The sequence below is a fragment of the Cloeon dipterum genome, chromosome X (genome assembly GCF_949628265.1).
Source record: "Cloeon dipterum chromosome X, ieCloDipt1.1, whole genome shotgun sequence".
Lineage (NCBI taxonomy): Eukaryota > Metazoa > Arthropoda > Insecta > Ephemeroptera > Baetidae > Cloeon > Cloeon dipterum.
In genome coordinates this window covers 21,628,419-21,648,065 of record NC_088790.1, presented here as the reverse complement: position 1 = coordinate 21,648,065, position 19,647 = coordinate 21,628,419, and the positions used below count along the sequence as shown (strand labels likewise).

The 19,647-nt window shown below is 43.4% G+C and overlaps 1 protein-coding gene across 3 annotated transcripts in view; it reads left to right on the top strand.

Annotated features, from left to right (window-relative positions):
• Nucleotides 1-125: 125 nt before the first annotated feature.
• Nucleotides 126-19,647, top strand: part of LOC135946044 (uncharacterized) — a 45,939-nt gene continuing 26,417 nt past the window's right edge. For 2 of the 3 annotated variants that reach the window (XM_065494071.1, XM_065494069.1), the window contains exon 1: nt 126-335. The gene's annotated coding sequence lies outside the window, so the exon portion shown is untranslated. Of the gene's footprint in view, nt 336-10,292; nt 10,364-19,647 lie in introns of all 3 variants that reach the window. The other variant, XM_065494070.1, reaches the window with a different exon arrangement.

Below are 19,647 nucleotides of genomic sequence, written 5' to 3'. Positions count from 1 at the left end.
TGTTTCTGCATAAATTGAGCATAATACGCTCTCCGCAGGTACCTTCCAACTTCTCAAGTTACCACGGCAAGGTTGGTGGCGCTGGCGTAGCGGCCGCTACTCCACGCTCGGCAGATCGGCGCTACGCTTGTCACTGTGTGCGGCTCGCTCGAGGATAGAGGACCGTTCGAAGGCGCTCTGCCGCTGCAAACAACGCAAGCAAGCCCGCCGACACGCCGACAGTGCTTTCCGCGCGACCCACCCGGGAAATCAGTGTTGAATTTAAGTGACTTTACTTGGAGTAGTGCATCTTTTTTCTCCGTCCGCCAGGAGTCCAGTTTGAGCCAAAGGAAAAGGTGAGTTTCGAACCTGCTTTTGTGCTTTTTGCCTCCACCGAATATGGTTCGGGATTTCGTGCTCGCCTTGCTCCGGAATCGGACCGCCGACGTGATCGGAAAACAGCCGTGCGTTTCCATTAAAAAGTGGTTTTAATTGAGACGGCTCTTTTATTCGACAATAATTATCATTCTGGTGCAGGGAGCCAGCGCAGCAGGAAAAATAACGAGGAACGCGCTGTGCTGCCTCTTAAGCTCAAAGCAATCGCTCGGAAGGGTCAGACCATGCCATTGTAGAAAATAAACTAAACCCGACCTGATTTGTAAGGCCCCCTTCAAAAGCTTGGTTGTGGTTAAGCTCTGAGGAATGCGTTTTGAGTAAATAAATAAAAATAAGACCTCCCTCGCTTGCTGGGCTGCATAGCCGGTGAATAAACACAACAACAAGGACATGACGAATTCTGCCCCATGAAAACGAAAGCGTGAAATCAGCAAAGAGTTATTACGTACGCTGCGGTTCTTTATTAATCTAATTTTATACTTATCAACAAGCCGGCTATCGCAAAAAAAACCGCCATTCCCTTCGCTGCTTTGTCGGCGCAAATGGGCCGTATGCAAATAATGCCGAAATGCGCGGCGTGGGCGCCGGTTTTATTGAGAGTACTTTTTGATACACTTCTCTCGGAATATGTTTTATACTTTGACGCCGCGAAAGAAGCGTATTTTTATTGTAGGTGGCATAAATTTTGCCGAATTTCACCAACACGCCCAAAAAGAGGGAATAACACACGCGAGCGCGCGAGGACTGACAGAGCACTATCTACTCTCGTGTTTCGGGACTTTTAAGTAGGCGATTTACGACCTTTTAATTTCAATGTCCGCCGCGATAAAAGTTACAAGAGATTAATTTTTGCGGCAAACCGTCCGTTTTTATGTTCCGCGCGCCGTGTTGCTGATTTGCATTTTGATCACATAAATTAGCTCCAATTTGGTGGCGGCGTCTCGCGGAATAAAAAATTATGTGCCGGCCAAAAATGTATACATCATAATCCGGCTTTGATGGATGCGACCCGTGTTAAACATTCTTTTGTGCGCCAGTTCCGAAATTAAAGCACGCAGACCACACGCGACGCACTATATGCACTCACTCCGCTGACTCACAGGAATTTGTCATTTTGCCTTAGTTTGGAATACATCTTTCGTTTCCCTTACTGACCAATTTTGTTGTTGTTGTGTTGTTGCTTCCTGGATGGGCCAAGTTTATACTTGTTTACGCTTTTTCCCTCTAAAAGATGAAAGAACCATGGGGGATTGACAGGCGATTTTTCCCTTCCTTATAATCTGGGATTTCGTTCCATTTTAAATTGGTACACACTATTCCGGACACGTTTATGTTATAATCTCATGTGTTGTGTTAATCTCACTGTCTATTTCAATAGAATTTCAATAGACTCCATAGCATACAAAAGACAATTTTACTGGAAAATCCTGTGCGTGTAGCATAGTATTTTGGTGTATCTGTTGTAGTACTATTTTTTGTTCTGATTTTAAGTTCACGGCAATATTTATGCAGTTGGTTTCAACGTCAGAAATAACGATCACGAGCAAACAAACGAACGCGACCTTTCCCAGGTACCCCCTAGAGCATGTTATCAGGCGAAAGTGATTTATGGGTGTGCGGCTGCATAATTTTGTGAATTTAACCTTTACACCAGACTTTTCCAATCACATTTGTTATGCAAAATCCAGGTCGAATTGCGCAACAGCTCATTGAAATTCAGCCGAAATAAAGAAATTTAGTGTCGATATGTGTGCTAGAGGGAAACGCCTAAATGGAAGATTTCGCATGCAAATTAACGCGCGTCGCCTGCCTGCTTAGCGAATGGGGAAGATTACGCCATGACGGCAAGAAGTGTCTCTTAATTGAATTTGCTGGAAATTGGGTTGAGAGGTGTTGTCGGCGCGCGGAATTTGCTTTGCCGGCTTATTAAAAAGCAACAACTTTCGAGGCGGGGGTCGCGCCGCGTTTGACCTTTGCCATTGTTGCCCCACATGCTTGTGTACCAAACTCACTTTCTCTTTGTACTCTCTTAAAATTCTGCCAGCCTCTGCTGGATTGCTGCGTTGTTGAGGGCGGACAAAAAAATAAGCCCACCTATTGACAAGGTTCAAGCGAAAGCAAAAAGCTGCTTTTACGACGATACACCAAATTAATGTCCTTTTATGAAATATGGGCTCCGCAGGAGGAATCTTGTTTGATTACACCCCTTGCGGCACCTAGCGAGCAGACAAAGGGTGCCTCTATATTTCAAGGACCTCAATGCTTGCTTTTGTCTTTCCTATAGACGTCACTTTTCCTTTCCTCTCTGGAAAAAATGCTGCTCACAAAGGAAACGAGACGCATGGTCGGAATAAAAAGAAACCTCAACAGGTTTCCCGCGGGACAGGTTTAGAGCAACGCACACCAAAGAAGCTGCGGGGCCGCCCGGTCCAATAAAGCACGCACCTGGAACGCTCCGAACCGAATTCCAGTCCGAAAATGCTAATTTGTGCAAATTCCCAACTATTGCCGCATAATACGCGAAATTAAAATCGAATTAACGCGCTTCGGCGAGCCGGGCTGAAAAGAAGTTCGAGTGCGTTTACATTTCAAATTCATCTTCATTACTACTCTCCTTGTTTTTATCTCCATACACGGCGAGATGTTTTTCCCTGGCTAATTTGAATGCTGCGCACCGGCGATTCGAAATGGCTGAGAGCGATTTGGCTCGTAAAAGGAAGAAAAGCTGCAGCCCGTTGGAAATTTTCATCTCATTATCCGCCGCCGAGCCAGCGTCGACCATCTTATAAATTATTATTAGCTGCTCTGCTGTGTGTACTCAGACAAAAAATCATACGCCAGCAGAACTTTATGGATGGCGATCGCCTCTCTCGGAACTGCTATTATTATTATTAGACCTCGAAAAATGTCTGTCGGCGGGAATTCTACGCACAAAAGGTTGTTAAACCCTGCATGCGCGAATAGTACAAGTTGCAGCCGCCGTGATTCTGATCGTGCACTTGTTTGATATCATCGGAAAAGTATTTTTACGACTGCGTCGGTGCTTCATCTTTGTTCTAATTGAAATTTCGAATTCCTTGACCGCGAAAACGTGTGGTACCGTTAGCTTGAACTGGTGTTCAGACCGCTCGTTGAGGGCACAAATTGTAGCCAGTTTTCAACTTTGGACTTAAAAAATATTTGGAAGGCACAATACTTTCAAGATTTTTTTTCATGGCATGAAGAGAATAATTGCACTCTTTGAAATTGCTCAAAATAAAAGGACCCAATTGTTTGTCTTCTCGTTACCGCAGGGAGTAACGAGTGTCGGGTTTGGCAAGGTTTCGTCACTCGTTTATCTTTACATTTTGTGCGCTCAGAAACACAAAACGAGTGTAGTGACTAGTGAGACGTTTTCAGCAACCGATGCATTCCGTTTGCTGAATTTGTTTTGAGGGTAAAACACTGCAGATTGCAGATGAGACCTGAAACAGCCGCAGTACATTATGGGAACGTGTGATATTTTTTCTCCATCATTTAGTTCACTCTTTAACCAGTAATTAATTTCCGCGTCTGGAAGAAGACAATATGTGATATAATCTATTTTTTTAATTAACTCCTCCAAATGGATTATTTCATGTTTATAGTTGAAAAATGATATTTCAGTTCACATTTTGTGAGGGTTAATAATTAAAGCTCGCAGCGGCTTTCGAAATCTTAATTGCATCAATTGTTGTGCGTTGTAGGCGAAAAATGTATTATTATTATTTGCTTGAAGGCCATTACGAAAAATGATGATGCATCTGAGCTAGCTTTACGAGCTCTCGACTGAATTAAAAACACATATGATTTGTTAAGGTGAAAGCTGCTCTTCGGAACCACATGCCCTGCAGATTACCTCATCTCATCACCGCAAAGTGTTTCCAAACACAAATCCTCTTCAACCTGCGAGAGCGTCCCGTCCATTTATGTAAATATCGGTGCGCGACGGAGAGAAATTTGCCCTGATGCGCGCCGCAATTTGGAGATGACTGCTGAAAATTATATAGATTCGTAAGCGGCCGCACGAAGAGCGAAGGAGGAATAAATTAAACGCGATTGCCCAAGCGCCGCGATGTACGCATTTCGGGAGAAACGCGTTTCAAATGAATATTCATTGAAAAGCATTTTTTCGAAAATCTGCCAGATTCGTGATTATTTCTCGTTGCGAAGCAGGAAGAATGCATTTTCCAGTTAATAATTAATTCCGATGGAGGTTAAAAAGTGTGAAATGCATGCAGCACGGACACATTCGGCGTTATCTCGGCGCAAAAGCTCTTTAGAAAGTGCTAGTTGATGCACGACTTATTCGCTTATGCTAATTCCAACAAATCGAGCCTGAATGTATATTTTATACCAATAACCAGCACGCTCAACTTCATATAAGCAGTCAGCGTAATCGCATCTCCACTGTAATTATTTTATACATTCATGGAGCAGTGCTCTCTCTCACTCAGAGGATTGAATGTCTCTCTCTGGCATATAAGGTGTGTGTGTGAGAATCGGATCGCGCCCTGTGTTTCTCTCTCGCTCCCAACTAGCATATGTCTTGTTTTCTCACGTTTTGCACAATCCTGCATACCGAATGACAAAACTTAATCGGATCAGCTGCCGCGTATTGCGCAAAAATTTTAATTTCACGCTCTCGCCAGCCGATTTGAATATAATATGCGTGTGGGTCTTCAATCTCCGCTCTAAAAGTCGCGATTTAATTACAGCAATATGTACACACATGCATACTTTTCTCCGCAATAACAAAAGCTGAAAAGAATCTCATCTGCGGCGAGTGAAAGAAAGTGGCTCGTGATCGCGAGGAATCATTGCAAATCCAATTACAGCCGTCTTTCCAGAGGGGCTTCTTCTCCTCGCAGCTTTAATTACTCGTCGTACTGTTTGGAAATCTGATCCAATAGAGGAGACTACGACGTGTATTGAAATAGACTTCACTTGTCAAAAAATGTATGCGAGAAAAGCCGCGGCATCAGACATGCACGTCGTTTCGCTATATATTCGTAGAATTGCGTCACAGGTGGCTTTGGTTTTGAATTGCATTACTTGTTTATGTGGTTGAGACTGCTGGACTTTGTTTTCGTTCCTTACGGTTTTCTGTTCCGTTGAATAAAATGTGCTGAGGTTAATTTTGAGTAAAAAATCTTAGACGTATGATCCACTCCCAAACTGAACTAATTTAATATCAAACACTTCTTCAAAAATTGTGGGACTCTGATTTAAAAATGCTGACTTAGAAACATTTTCGTTTAACCAAAAATATTAACTATAGATCTTCAAAGTGAGGATTAAAAGTCACAGGCTGAACAGAGAAAAATGTTTTTACGCCCTGAACAAATAACAATTTTAATCCTTTTAAGAAAAGTATATATTGTATATTGGCATTTCTTGTTTTTAATCCGGTCTAAAACAATATGTATTTTATTAAGCCAAAGTCTTCTCTCTGAATTAGAACACCGACTAAGATCACGTGTTTGGGCACAAAAAGCAGTCCAGTCGTAATTCTAGTTTCAGAGGCAAGAATACACGTAATTTTCTCTGATTAATTAGTCTTCATTCATAGCTTTTGAACCCTGATTGATGAGCACATCGCTGTAGAGGACATTTACGTTCCATTTTCCAATCCTCTGTTAATTCCGTACGACACAGAAATAATCCTGAGAGCTTATTCCGGCTCATTTGTCGACGGCAGGGTCGCAAAAGTCAACGCACAAAATCGCAGTTATCTCGTGTTTTTGTGACAGAGATTCATTTGGCGTGCCATTCAGACCGATCACGGGGGTGCATCGGGGATAAAGCATCAGCATAGATAATTACGGGCGCGTCGCTCTCCCTATGTATACCGAGGGTGCATAAATACGCAGTAAAATTTATAGGAACGCGCTGCCGCCCGGCGGAAGATACAGATCTGATGCCTCTGAATCATCCCTATTGTGAAAATTCACACGCGTGCAATTGAATAAGACGCTGATAAGGCGGAATTTATTTATTCTGCGCCCGCTGTGAGTATGTGTGTGCTTGCGATTCGCTCTCGAGATTGTATAGTTTTCTTTTCACGCGAGCGAGCCAGCGAGCGTGGTCAGTCGCCAAATGGCTTGTTTTAAAGGTTGCGAAATTAAAGTTTGAAAAACGTTTCCCACAGTTAAACATAATTACTCTGCGCTTAAGCCAACGGAGTTTTTTTTTAAATGAGTCGGTTGGATTAAATTAAAAAAAGGTGCTGCAATATGTTGCAACACACTTGAATATTGTTTATTTGTGCATCACGAACGGTTTTATATTTTTATTGTGTTTCATGCGGCAGACGGTGCATGCACAATTTTTATATTTCATTCACTGCTCATCTGTTGCAGAGGAAAAAAATGCATCTGCCGTCCTCATAATTAATCCCTCACGTGGAATATATTAAGTTTCCCCAAACGCATCTCTCACGAACGTATTCTTTTTTCCTCCTAATTATATTTCATATTTTTTTTTTTTATTATTTTACTCTCGTTCGCTGCGCTGGCCGTGAAGGAGAAAACGAAATTGATGGGTAGCCTTGGGTTGTTTTGTTATGATCGCCGGGGCTTCTGTGCATGAAATTGTGTTTCCAGGAGCACGCAAATCGAATAAAATAAGCAGCATTCACGGGCAAAGGCAGCCGACAATCTCGTCGGCTCAGCACCAGCCAGCACATCATCTGTTGCGAAACGTAAAAATGCAAGTCAAGGATCCGCCGCTGCCACTCTCTTGCGCGGGCAAATCGATTTCAGTCGCTTCTTATTCGACAGACGAGTCAATCAAAGCGATGCATTGATTACATGCGAAGCAAACGTGCAGTGCGTCTCCGAACTTTGGAGAGAAATTGGGCCAGTCTAAATTGAATTTATCCTTGAGAGCATCATTAAATTCCATCATATGATGATGTCACACAATTCAAAACACTTTCCGTTGGCGTCAAGGAAGAACATGCTTATTAGTTTTAATTATATTATTTTGAAGTTTTTTCAATTTAATGAAAAGACCTGGAAGTAGGCAGCCTCTCTGGTTTTGAGGAATCTATTAGTTCTCTCACATAAATGAAGACTGTCGCCCCAAATAAGATAATTGACAGATTGACAGCATACCCTTTGGTCTGAAATTCCCCAAGAATTCTTTGAAACTTCAATGCGGCTTCACCGAAAACGGAATGGAAAAGGCCTTAACAAACAGACACACACAATGCGACCCTGTCACGTTTATTATTGTATTTGTGCAATGGAATAACCCACACCACTTCCGTCGGTACAATTTCTATTATCACTCCCCCATCTGCAGCGATGGAATTTTTCTCATTTTAAGCCAAAAATAAATCCTCCTGGCTGTATTTTTATTTCTTGTCAAATGTTCAATCATTTTATCACTAATCTTAATCTTTTCCTTTTATGTGTAAAGACGTGCGTTTTGATCTAGATATTTCCGTCAACTGCCAATGCCAATTGTGTTGTAAAAATACTAAAAATAGTATTATTGCATTACATCAAGTTGCTAAATAGGAATACTCGATCAATTGTGTAATATGGTTTATTTCATGTTGTTGTTCACCGTATTCTATAAATCTTCATCACAGTTTGGTTCAAAGACTTTTCGGGTCATCGATTTTGAGTTTCAAAACAAAAACCGTTTTTATTGATCCACGCGGCGGTCGTGAAGTAAAATAATGAAAAGATAATTAGGCCATTTTGATTGGTCGTGTGCGATAAGCGCAGACTTTTGTTGGCTTCATCGCATCTTGCTTCCTCCGCCGGGCCTGCTGGCTTGATTTTCTCCCAATATGATACAGTTATATCACAAACATCTCATTACTGCCTCCATTAAATCATCTCGTCATGAGCGAGAGAGAGAGAAAGAACGAACAGAGATGTTTCCTCCCTAACGAATATCTTTAATAACAATTTTGGCCCGTTCGTTGTTTTTATCGGTGCCGATACATCTATCAAGTGCATTTTTCGCATCCTTTTATATTTATTCCCAGGCATGGCCGACCTAGGCCACGCGCAGATAACCTCTCGGCTCGTCGCGACCGACAGACGTGACTCCCCGACTCGCTTATTTCTCCATCTCTTGTTGTTGTGCTGCAAACACAGCGATCATTACATATTATTGTGTTTGATGATGCGCGCGCGATGGGGCCGCAGAGAAGTTGGAAATTGGCGCAGGAAAATAAATAACGGGAAACAGCACTGGCGAAATTATTTATGTGATCCGAGCGCGTGTGTGTACCATAGACAGGCACTGGCGAATCGTGCTGTTTGATTTATCTGCGCCGATGCTTTACGACTTTCTGCCCGAATCTTCCATTTAGCACGTTCTGTCTATTCTGCACGCTGACCGAAAGCTGGTCATTTTCACGCTCCTAAGACGCGCCGTAATTGAGTTTGCTGCTAGGTTCTTGCGTAACATGCCTTCCAAGCATTTCAAAGGGGTCCTAATTCTTCGATTGTTCCGAATTCTTCGCCAGGGTTTAAAATTTTGCCTCTTGGACATCTTTTCCCAGAGCAGAGGCAGCAATCAGTCAAATTAATAAGGATATCATGCGAAGAATGGAACAATAAATCGAGCGAAAAATGCAAAAGCAGGTAGTTTGAGATGGCGAGATACGCATCCAATTTGATGATGCGCAGCCAAGGAATTTTGCAACTCTGTTAGCCTCTTTTTCGGAATTTATCATTTACCAATACATAAACCGGGATTGATGGCTTCGATACGAATTCCTCAAGATCCTTACCTGGATCACTGTTGCTACAATTGCAGATAAAAGCAGCATCCCCTGATGCTGTGCTCGCATACCTTGCCGGGGGCCTCTGAGAAAAGCGAGTGATGCACGCAGGGCAGGGTGCACGGTCCTTCCTGGAATTTCGGCGCTGCTGCGCTAATTGACGCATTTTCAATCCCATTGTTTCTCGAGACTGGCCGCCAAGGCCGAAATGGAAATTAACTTTTTGTCTCGTAATTAATGATGCAAAAACGCAATGCGACGGGCGGCAGCAGAGCGAATGGAAAAATGTCTAGTGTGTGGTCCCATCTCGGCCTTTTGTTTATTTATCCACGGACAATTTTCTTCTTTCTCGCCCGGCGGCAGCGGCCATCTCTTATTTATATAGTTTCTCTCTCTCCGTCTGTTCGTTCCTCCGCGTCCAGAGAACTCAAAATCAACCAAGTCGAGATTTACGACTATGGAAAATCCCGTTGAGCCCGTGTTTGTTGTGCATGTGCCATCGAAAACAGGATTTTTTGTTTTCACACTTCGCCTCGTGCGGAGAAAAACGAGCTGCCGTCTAATTTGACTAATTTGACGATTTTCGAGTGGATCTCCTTAAAGTGACAAAGCGGCGCTAATCCAGCTAAACGCTGATCGCATCCATAGTCCAGAGTCAGCATCGAACGTGCGGTAATGGGCGAAACGGAAAATATTTCACTTCACTGTGAAAATTAACGAGCGTCTCGACGCTTAGCCAATATCTCGGAAACGCTTGCTCACGACGCTCAAACGAAAATTAAAATGATAAACATTGCGCACGAGTTCTTTTTGTCTTTAGATATCAATTTTTAGAATCGCACGGTAAGAAATTTTAAACTCGTGCTTACAGGAAGAGCCTTAATTTTTGCTAAAAATAATCAATGGAAAATTGCCTCAAGAATTAAGTCACAGAAGTGAATTTCTTACCAGAATTGAAGTGCTGCACATTTGCAAATATCCGGAAATCACTACCATTTTTGTTTAAATTACCGTTATTATCTCTGTTCAAAAATTCCTGTTTCACAAATTTTAAAAATGAATTTACTATTCGCTTAAATTGTCCCTAAAATCCTCTCAAAACAAAAAAATAATATCATTCCTTAACCAACATATTCTCTCTCTGTTTCAGGTGAGCCACGAATTCGTGTGTTTGTAACCCACAAATGCCGCATCATCTCTTTCCTGTTCTATTCCTCGCGGGTGAGTCTCCCAATCCGACCAATGATTTTCTCTCGTCTCGCCGCGAAAATAACTGCCTGATGATTAAATGCCGTTTAGCTGCTGCTCCATCCGACGTGGCGATCGCGCTCTGCTCGCTCGCTCGCTGCCTGCCGCGGGCCACGCGGAGTGATATTTGTTTGTCAGAAAATGGGTCTTAATGTCTTCACTTTATTTTATTCCCGGTCCACACGCAACACCGCAGCGGCGGCGGCGGCCATCAGCCCGCATCGCACTCGTGATACAAATGAAACGAAACCACCTGTTTGATTACGGCTATATGGAGGGAGAGTGAATTCGCCGGCGTCATCTTCGTGAAGATGACGCTTTTTGTCTCCTTCACACTGGCAATGTGGAGAAGAGACATTCGTACATTTGTAGAACACGATCGAGAAGAATAAGGCAAACATCAATGCTTTCCTTTTCCTCGAGGTTTGAGACTCACGCTGCGTTTTTCTATTACGCGCGAGGGGAACCCTCATTTTTCCTCCAGACGAGGGTTGCGTATGCCTCCTTTGAAATCTCCTCGTTGCTGTCAGGAGTAAAATGTGTTTAGTTTAAATCATATAAAAGATCATTTCTGGGAGTTGATAATTTAGTGCTCACATGACCTGCCGGCTGCCTGGCTGGCTGGCGGGGTAAACGAACCTGCCTTAACGAGCAAAGCCGCACGCAACAAATTTCTCCTTTTGTACTTGCAGCTCTAGCGAGCGCATCCCTTTGCTGGGTAATCGCATTATAATGAGAGAGCTCTCCCTACCGTTTGTTACACTACTCAGTATTCTTTTGTGTCAATCGAGTCAGTGCAAACGGCACTGTTTGTTTGTCTGAGAAATGGGTTTGAAGATCGACGAGACTTATTGCTCCATTCAACAACCTTTCCTTCCTTGGAAACGGAGCTGTTCTCCTCTAACTAATTGTGTTTTGCAACAAAAGACAAACGAACGGAATAAAAAGGCCCGAAGACTGCATAATTTTTCGAACTAGGGAACGAGGAGAAAGTAAACTCGCCAAAATATCTATTTCCACGCAGACGCATGTATGAAAATACTATGCACAGCATTGTTCCGCTCGTGACACAAAAATGATCTTCAACGAACCTTGTCGCGCTTAAAACAAACAAATCAATTACTTTCTTTTTGTTAATTTTTCACAAAATATACGACTCTTGCGTAAATGCGTATATGTCAGTTTGAAAAAATAATAAATTCAGCCACATAAATTCCATTTTCTCCCCATTTCAGTTGACTTGCAAATAATATAAATAATCCAGACAGTCGGCTGCTGGTAATTAATCTTTTTGGTCTTTTCTGCGATTTTATGCGCAGAAAAAGGCGAAAAATATACGGTTTGGGTCAGCGCCGCGGCGAAAATAATTACATTCGGCTCAGTGAGTGCGCGATAGATAATTTACGAGGAGGTTTGTTATTTTTATTTACAAGAATTTTCTCATTACAAAAAGGCTCGCGAGCGGACGAGATGGGAAAGATGAAAAGCCAGGCAGGCAGGCAGCAAAGCAAGGCTAGCATGCCTCTTTTTCTCTGAGCAACTCCGCCTCTTTTATTACAAAAGTCGTGCCCGCTGCTTTTTTCGTCCAACACGACGCGCCTCCCATGTTATTTCACTCGTCTCTCTTTTTTATTCCTTCGTGCACCTATTGTTTTATCAGCACAACACACACACAGTGAGAGTACAAAGCGGAGGAAAAAAATGAGATGTTGAAGGCAGCGCGGCGCAGACCGAAATAATAAATTCCATATTGATGAGAAAAGGGAAAAAGGTCTTGAGAACCGGCCTGAACGCTATGATTTTATAATTACTGCTTGTTTGCCAGCTCGGACTGATTAAAAATCGGCCAGGGAGGAAAACTCTCTGTAAATCAGGGGCGGGTTTTTTAGTTGCCATGGCGTGGGCGGGTTTTTGGAATTTCATCGCTTTTCTCACGGAAAAGCACGTAACCCGGAGCGAATTGTTTTGCACTACGCCGCCGTATATTTTGAATTTATTACCTTAAAATACTTTTCACACTATTCCTGACAAAGGGAACAAAAGTAAGAGTAACAGGGGATCGTTTTTCCTCCAGACCTTGAAATATCACAATGTGTTTTTTAATCCTCTTGAGAAGGTACCCCACTCGTCTGTGGCTGAAAAACATTTCACAAGTTTCTAGTCAAAGAAAACAACAAAAATCTAGGGTCCAGTATAAACTTCAAAAAAATCCCCCGTGCAAGGAAAGAAAAATGTGGTCAGTCGCAGCTCTATATTTTATCACCTTGTGTAGGACATGCCGACAGTAGAAAAGATTTGCTTCCTCAAGCTAGGTGGTCGCCAAATAATTACACCATCCGAGGAAAATCTTCTCCAAATAATAGCGGCGGAGCAAAGTAACCAAGACTAAGAGCCGAGTTTCTTTGGATGTCGCCGCCGCGCTCACGAGTCTTCTGAATTGATTTAGTACGCATGCATTTTATTTCTTTGCGGCTTATTGACACTTTCGTTCGGACATAGACAACATGAAATATGCCCTCGTGTCCTGTTAGGGGCTGCGTTTCAACAAATAGGCGCAACGGGACGACCCTATTATTAATAGAAATGAAAACCCCGAATCACTTGTAAAAGGCGCTATATGGAATTCAACCTGGCTGCTACAGGGAAGTGAGCAAAATCAGCCAAATCACAATTTTACCTGTTCTAGAATATTATTGTAAAAATCAACCTCAGGTTATCCTGTAGGAATTTTGTAAAGGTAAAGATATCAAATTATTTTCCCCAGACTAACAATCTATTTTAGGTTTGTTTATCCCGCGATAGCCTTGACATTCATGCTATATGGTATTGTTGAGGCTGATTGATACAAAAATGTCCGGCAAATGTTATGTTTTCCTCGGTTCAACTGAAGTTATTTCTCAATTTTCCACTTCCCTGGTGCTACTCGGTCTCTCTGAATATAAACCAAGCTGATTGTGCGCTATAAAAAGGTTGGTCGGGGGAGCAGAAGATTCCTTTTGTGTGAAGTACCTGAGCCAGGGCCGCGCGCGGGGGGAGGGGAGGCATAGAGGGAGCCCGTATGAAAGGTAAATTATGTGCCTGGGCCTGCCTGCACGGTCGATCTCCAGCTGCCGTAGCGCGGCGCGGCGGCGGCGGCGGATGGATTTTTCTCTGGCCAGCCAGCACACCTTCGTCAAACAGCTGCATCTCCTCGTCTCTCTACGCATGATGAACTGGCTGGGTACACTTATTAGCGAAATCCTGCCAGCCCCTTTTCCTGCTTCTGATCCAATAACTCGAGGACGCCTGGCCTACTATGAGCGTGTCCGTCGATCAATCAATCTCTTTGTTGGCAAAAAGAATGGAGTCATTAGTGCCGGGAAGAATTAATTTCAAGACCAAAGGCGGCTCACCGCGGTCCCCCGCGTGCCCCCCGGTCGAGGAGGCGACGAGGGGACCTCACCGGCACGATGTTGAGGGCCCTTGACTCAAAACCAACAAACACTCACCCGGGAAAACTCATTTGCCGACGGCGCCGACGCTTTCCACCGTTAAATTGATGGAAGATCAAGTGTTTATCGTCCCCATTCCGCTCACTGCAAAAAATCAGCTGATTTCCGATTGATTCGAATCCTCCTTCTGAACGAAACTCAATCACCAAGCTTCCTGAATTGCTGAAAATTTAAAATGAAATAATTATCTTTGTCTGAAAAAAAACTCACAGAATGAGATTTTTTAATTTTTCTAGATTTAATGACAAAGAGCCAGGGATTCCCAATATTCACCTAAAGCCACATAATGTCAAAAAATAAAAATGATAAGTTTAGGATTTAATTTTTGGTTTCTAAGTGTTAGAGAGCATAATGAAATCCTCATTTTTATCTTACAAAACGTTGAGAGGGTCGTTTAACGTAAGTTTAATTGACTGATTGATTGTTTCAAGAAAGTGGGAAATTATCCCGTTTCCTATTTCCCACTTGTTTTCGTCTAAAAACGGTATTTCGAAAACAAATATCTCCTAATAGTTGAATTTGGATTCAGAATCATGGAGGGCGAGTGTTGCACAATTCAAAGCTCAAAACAAGCTATACGAGGTGTTGAAATTTGTCACGGATTTCAGGCTGGAAAACAAATGAGCATAATTTAGTTGACGCAATTTCCTAACAGGAGATTATTAGAGAGTTTATACATCAAAAAGCATCACACGCAGCACTTGATGCCTCCGTGACCCTTTTAACTCTGGAACATTACGCGTTTTATCACAGAAGCGCGTTTAAAGCACCGGAGAAGAGACTGTTAAAAGGTCTCGTGTTACTTTCTTTGCCCGCGCGCGCTGATAAATGACGAATAATTATATCAAACGCGCCGAGATTCCTGGCTCGGAGGAAAACGGCGCGCTTATTTATCGCCGAGACAAGATTTCTGGCGCTTCCAAATTTCATTCTCTCTCGTCCGTGTTGTTTTTGCTGCTTCTGCTGGCTGTTGGAGATGGAATAAAATAAACTCTCAGCGCACTGGCCAGCACAAACACATCACGGCGGCGCGGAGGGAAACCGGTTCTCTCTCTCTCTCTCTCTCTCTCTCTCTCTCTCTCTCTCTCTCTCTCTCTCTCTCTCTCTCTCTCTGCGCTGCAACAAGAGTAAAAAATTATACACACATACTATCTCTGTGTGATGCCGTGCTGGATGAGCCGCCGCCGCCGCGTCTTCTTGCTTGGCTGAGCTTTTTCTAATCCTCGCGAGTTTCTCTGTTAAAATCGTGGTCAGCATGCAGATTTGCGTTCGCCTTGAAACGAGTGGTCGCTTTAATTCGCCGAGCAAAATGCAGAGTTTGCTTTCGAAGCGCGTGTGCCGCTCGTGAAGTGTAACTCACTCCTTGCGACAACTCGGCCGTTTTTTATACATTCAACTCGGGCGAGGTGTGGGAGAGAACGCCGCATGGCCGGCAGACGACTAATTGAATGATTATATATCATTAAACGAGAGGAAGACCGGAGCGGAATTTTTGATTCGGAATGAAACCGGTAATTAGCTTTTCTGTACGAGAATCAACGCACTAATTGAAGCTTTTCCACCGTCTGCTCGATTTTTCTCCGCCGTGACTCATGCGAGCCCAACTTTCTGAGAAAATAGAAAGAATTTCAGGATACAATGCCTGCACTCTGTGTGCCGTTCAAGGCCTGGAAAAGTTATGCCGAGAGTGTAAATTTAAGCATCAAGCGTGTGTAGTGTGTGACTCACACAGCGTTTGATACATAAAAGCGTGCAGCCGAATCCGGAGCGTGAAATATAAATCACATCCTAATGTCACTCGTCTCAGAGCTTTGAATGTAAAGCCAGCAGAACTAAATTTCTCAGGTCTTGAACTGCTGTTTCAAGTTATGATATTTTAAATATCATAAAATCGTGTAGCAGATGGTCTCCTGAACCTATTTAAAGGACAAAAGCAGTTGAATCCAAGCAGGATGCGCTCGCTGCATTTCCCAGTTTCCGAAACGTGGGAATGTATTTGAATAGCAAATGAGTGCTGCGCTTCCCGCTTTTTAATTCCACTGGTGTTAAAAACAAACACAATTAGGCCGTGAGCTTGAGCCTAGCAGATACACCTAAGTACATAGTTAAAAATTCTAAACAAAATAATAATTACCGTGCGGTGCAATTCCTCCCTCTAATTGCAGGCAATTTCCAAGCGGGCCAGGTGCGTGATTGTAATAATTACAAGCATGTAACCATAATTTGGCCCCGGCGTCATTTTTTCTGTGATTGCCCGGCCGCGCCGCGCTGCCTACCACTCTGTTATTATTATCATCAACTCAATTACAAGACCGTGTTCTTCTCATCAGCAGGAGAATATCATTGTGAGTGTGTGTACCTTTTGAATTGCAAATTTATTTCAATTCCGCCTCGTGCATCTGTTCGTACAAGCACACCGTACATGCACCCAGCAGTGCATTAAATGTGAACTAAATAAATTATTCCGAATGGGAAAAATGAATGCTCGTGTATGAAGCAGATTGAGTCGTGGAAATGATTTCAATTAACCTCACTTGTAATTTATATCAAAAGATCTGCAGACATTTGAAAGACAGGTAAATTTATCGAAATTGTTTTCCTATCAAATTCAATTAGATCCCGATCATTTTAATTTTATCTGAATCGACAGATCGAAATTGTTAAATGTGCGTCGTGATGTTCTGAGGTCTCCTCGCCGCACTGCAGGCTAAACAGCCCCCGGCGGAGGGATGAAAGCAACAAGGTCCAATTTTACCTCTCAAGCATCTGGCGAGCACGAATTTTTCTTAAAAGGGAGCTCGGCACAAAAGAATTATCAGCTTATACACAGTGGTTTTATCCGATTTGTTGGATTCCTGAGTGGCTTGTCTATCGCTCCTTTTCACCTCGCGTTCGCAGGGGGTTGGAGCCTCGTCCGCCACCCCGGCTGCCGCTTTTTTACTCTTGTTCATTGTGTCACCATGTGCTTCTTCTCCGCCCTGGCGAATGTCACCGTCTTGCAAACGTGTGACGAGCAGATGCACTGCTCCCTTCTGCTTGATAATGTGTTATTTCGTGAATAGGCAGCCGAAAATACAAATACGCGCACAAAGGCGGCCAAGATTCGCCTGCATTCGCCAGGCTGCACACAAACAGCCATTAATTCTAATTAAATTCGTGTGTCGCTCTTTTTGCTCAAGGGTGCGTGCACGTTTGTTTGGTAAACAGACAAGATTTCAAGAGGGAAGAGCGAAATCTTCTGCCGCAACCAGTTCTCTCGGAGCAATAGATCATACTTAAGTTGGCTGTCAAGCAAAATTTAAATTGAAAATTCCCTTTCATTTAAGTTTCACACGGCTGGATAAATTTATTGAATGAGAATTTAACATATCGTAAACCTTACGCATGAACGTCTTAGGCCGCAGTGTCATAATTTCAACATTCCGCTTATTTCCATTTCTGATCTGTAAAACTTGTACCATTTGGTAGCCAATTAATAGTTTTGCGACATGTTTAATATTTTGAATGGGCTTGATTAAAAATGGCTACATTTGTGAGAGGTAAAAGGGATCGAATTCGAACGTCTGCTCCTATATTTCAAGCTGTGAAAATACAAAACAGCAATGGCAGCCTTGAATATTGATATCGTGAGAGACACATTCTTTGCTCAGTTCCACTCCTGCTGGCACTAATTCGGCCCATTCAAAACGTCCGGAGGTGCAAAGTGAGCGACTGTCGGGCAAAAGCCGTCCGTCAAAATAAATTGCTGCTATATTGCTCTTTCAGGCGAAATTCGCAATCAAGATTGCATCTCTCTTCCCTACATTTTTACGCCTCACATTTTCTCACAGGGCAAAAAACACACCTGTTTAGGAGTAATGCGAGGCGCGTGTTTTTGGCCAAAATTCCGCGCATCTGTTGCTTCGGTTCAAAGAGTCGTGCTCACGATTTCCTATTGATTGCATTTGCGGGCCGGCGGGGAACGGAGAAAAATGGGCAAACGCACACGCGACACCGCGTCGTTTTTCCAGCACTTGGCACCTGCGGTTTTTTGTGTCAGCGCAATTAATTATTAGACGAATTCCCCTTAACCAGGTGAGACGCGGAGAAATTTCTATAATTCCTCATCTTGTCCGCTCTCCTCTGTGTGCGCGGTGTTGATAAAAATATATATAATATCTGTTTCGTGGGATCAGCGAGCTGCACGCGAGCCCAGCCGGATTCGTAGCAATTTTCTCCTCGCGTTCGGAGCAGTTTCTTGTAAAGCGATTAACCAAATGGCCAAATATTTATTTCGGTTAACTGTTCCGTGGATTATTTCTCACACAGGTGACCTTTTTAATTGAATCTGAGCTGCTGATGGAAATAGTTGACGGGCAGCCGAGCAGAAATTCATTTGCCTAAGCGAAATTGAGTCCGTTGGCAAATGGCCGCGCGTGTGTGTGAAAATCGCGAGTCGTAAATTGTTTAAAAGTGTCATTTGCCGCGCGCGTTTAACGAGCCAGGAATGTTACCTTGAGCATTTTATGCGCGCAACGATGCTGCTGCTGCTGCCGGCTTGATTAAGCACAATAAAAATTATGTTTATTTATTTACTCAGGGGCGGCTGATTTTGATATATAGAGCGGTGCGGCCGGCGCGGCGGGAGGCCGGCCAAACAATTTTTTATTTTCCGCGGCTACCTCGCTGCTCTTAGGAAATGAAAAGTGGACTTGCAGCACGCAACTTATTTCGAAAAGATGGGGGCTAGCGCGATCGTTAATAATCTGAAAACGTAGCAAAGAAGCGGCAGGCTCTGAAAAATCGTGATTTATGTCCGAAGCACCGATTAAACATCGGTAACAGGCCGAATATATGTTTAAAATTTCAAACCACAGTGGGTCTGTTTTCGTGCAGATACGATCCGTATATCATTGTTTTGACACCGTCCGAGATGAAAAAAATTCGCTTCTGATGTCAATAACGAGCTATGAGAGCCTCGAAAGGAATGCAAATGACCGGGATGACGTCTGTGTCCGTCCTCTGGACACAGACGGACTTTTTTCCTCGACAAATGGCAAAAATCGCAACGGTGGTCCGTTTCGTTTACCAGACGTTGCCGGACTGGCGAATATCTGCCGGGCAGGCTCAAATTGGCGAGCGGCAGACTGCGTGCGTGCGGGGCGGGAAGATTAAATTTTAAAGGGAGACGTCAAAATGTCATCTTAGCGTTCCACAAAGCAGATTAGCTCTTTTTCTTGGCTCGTTATCACGAACAATAATCTCCTCAAAGGCTTTTTTATTGCCGGCGCTCTCCCAAACTGAATTCTCAATTGGAATTAAATTGCCGTCGCGCCGCGCTTCTTGTTTCTGCTCCCAAGACCTTCTCTAAACCAGCTCCGAAGATGCGGCCCTCGATATTCACACACGCCGTTCGAGTAATTAAGAAATCCAGCCCCGGCCGGCCGAGAACCTTTTTGCGGGGTCGTGAATCGGCAGCATTTTTGCATACGTTGCCACGGCTGCCGGATTCTGCAAGCGGGAAAGATGAGGATTCCACGAAGAGTGTGTTTGAAAAACAAACCACTCACTGCTCTCTTATGGTCACTTGATGCCGCTTTTTGCCTGGTGGGAACAGTTAGACATCTCGAGTGAAGCAGAGGGGAACACCCGCACAAAAGCAGGCAGAAAAGAGATAAATCGAGATGAGGTCACTGCCGCCGCGTGTAAAAAGGACCCTGGGCTCAATTATCATTTTATACCTCTTTCCGCCACCGCCATCATAAAAATATGGTATAAATCTCATTT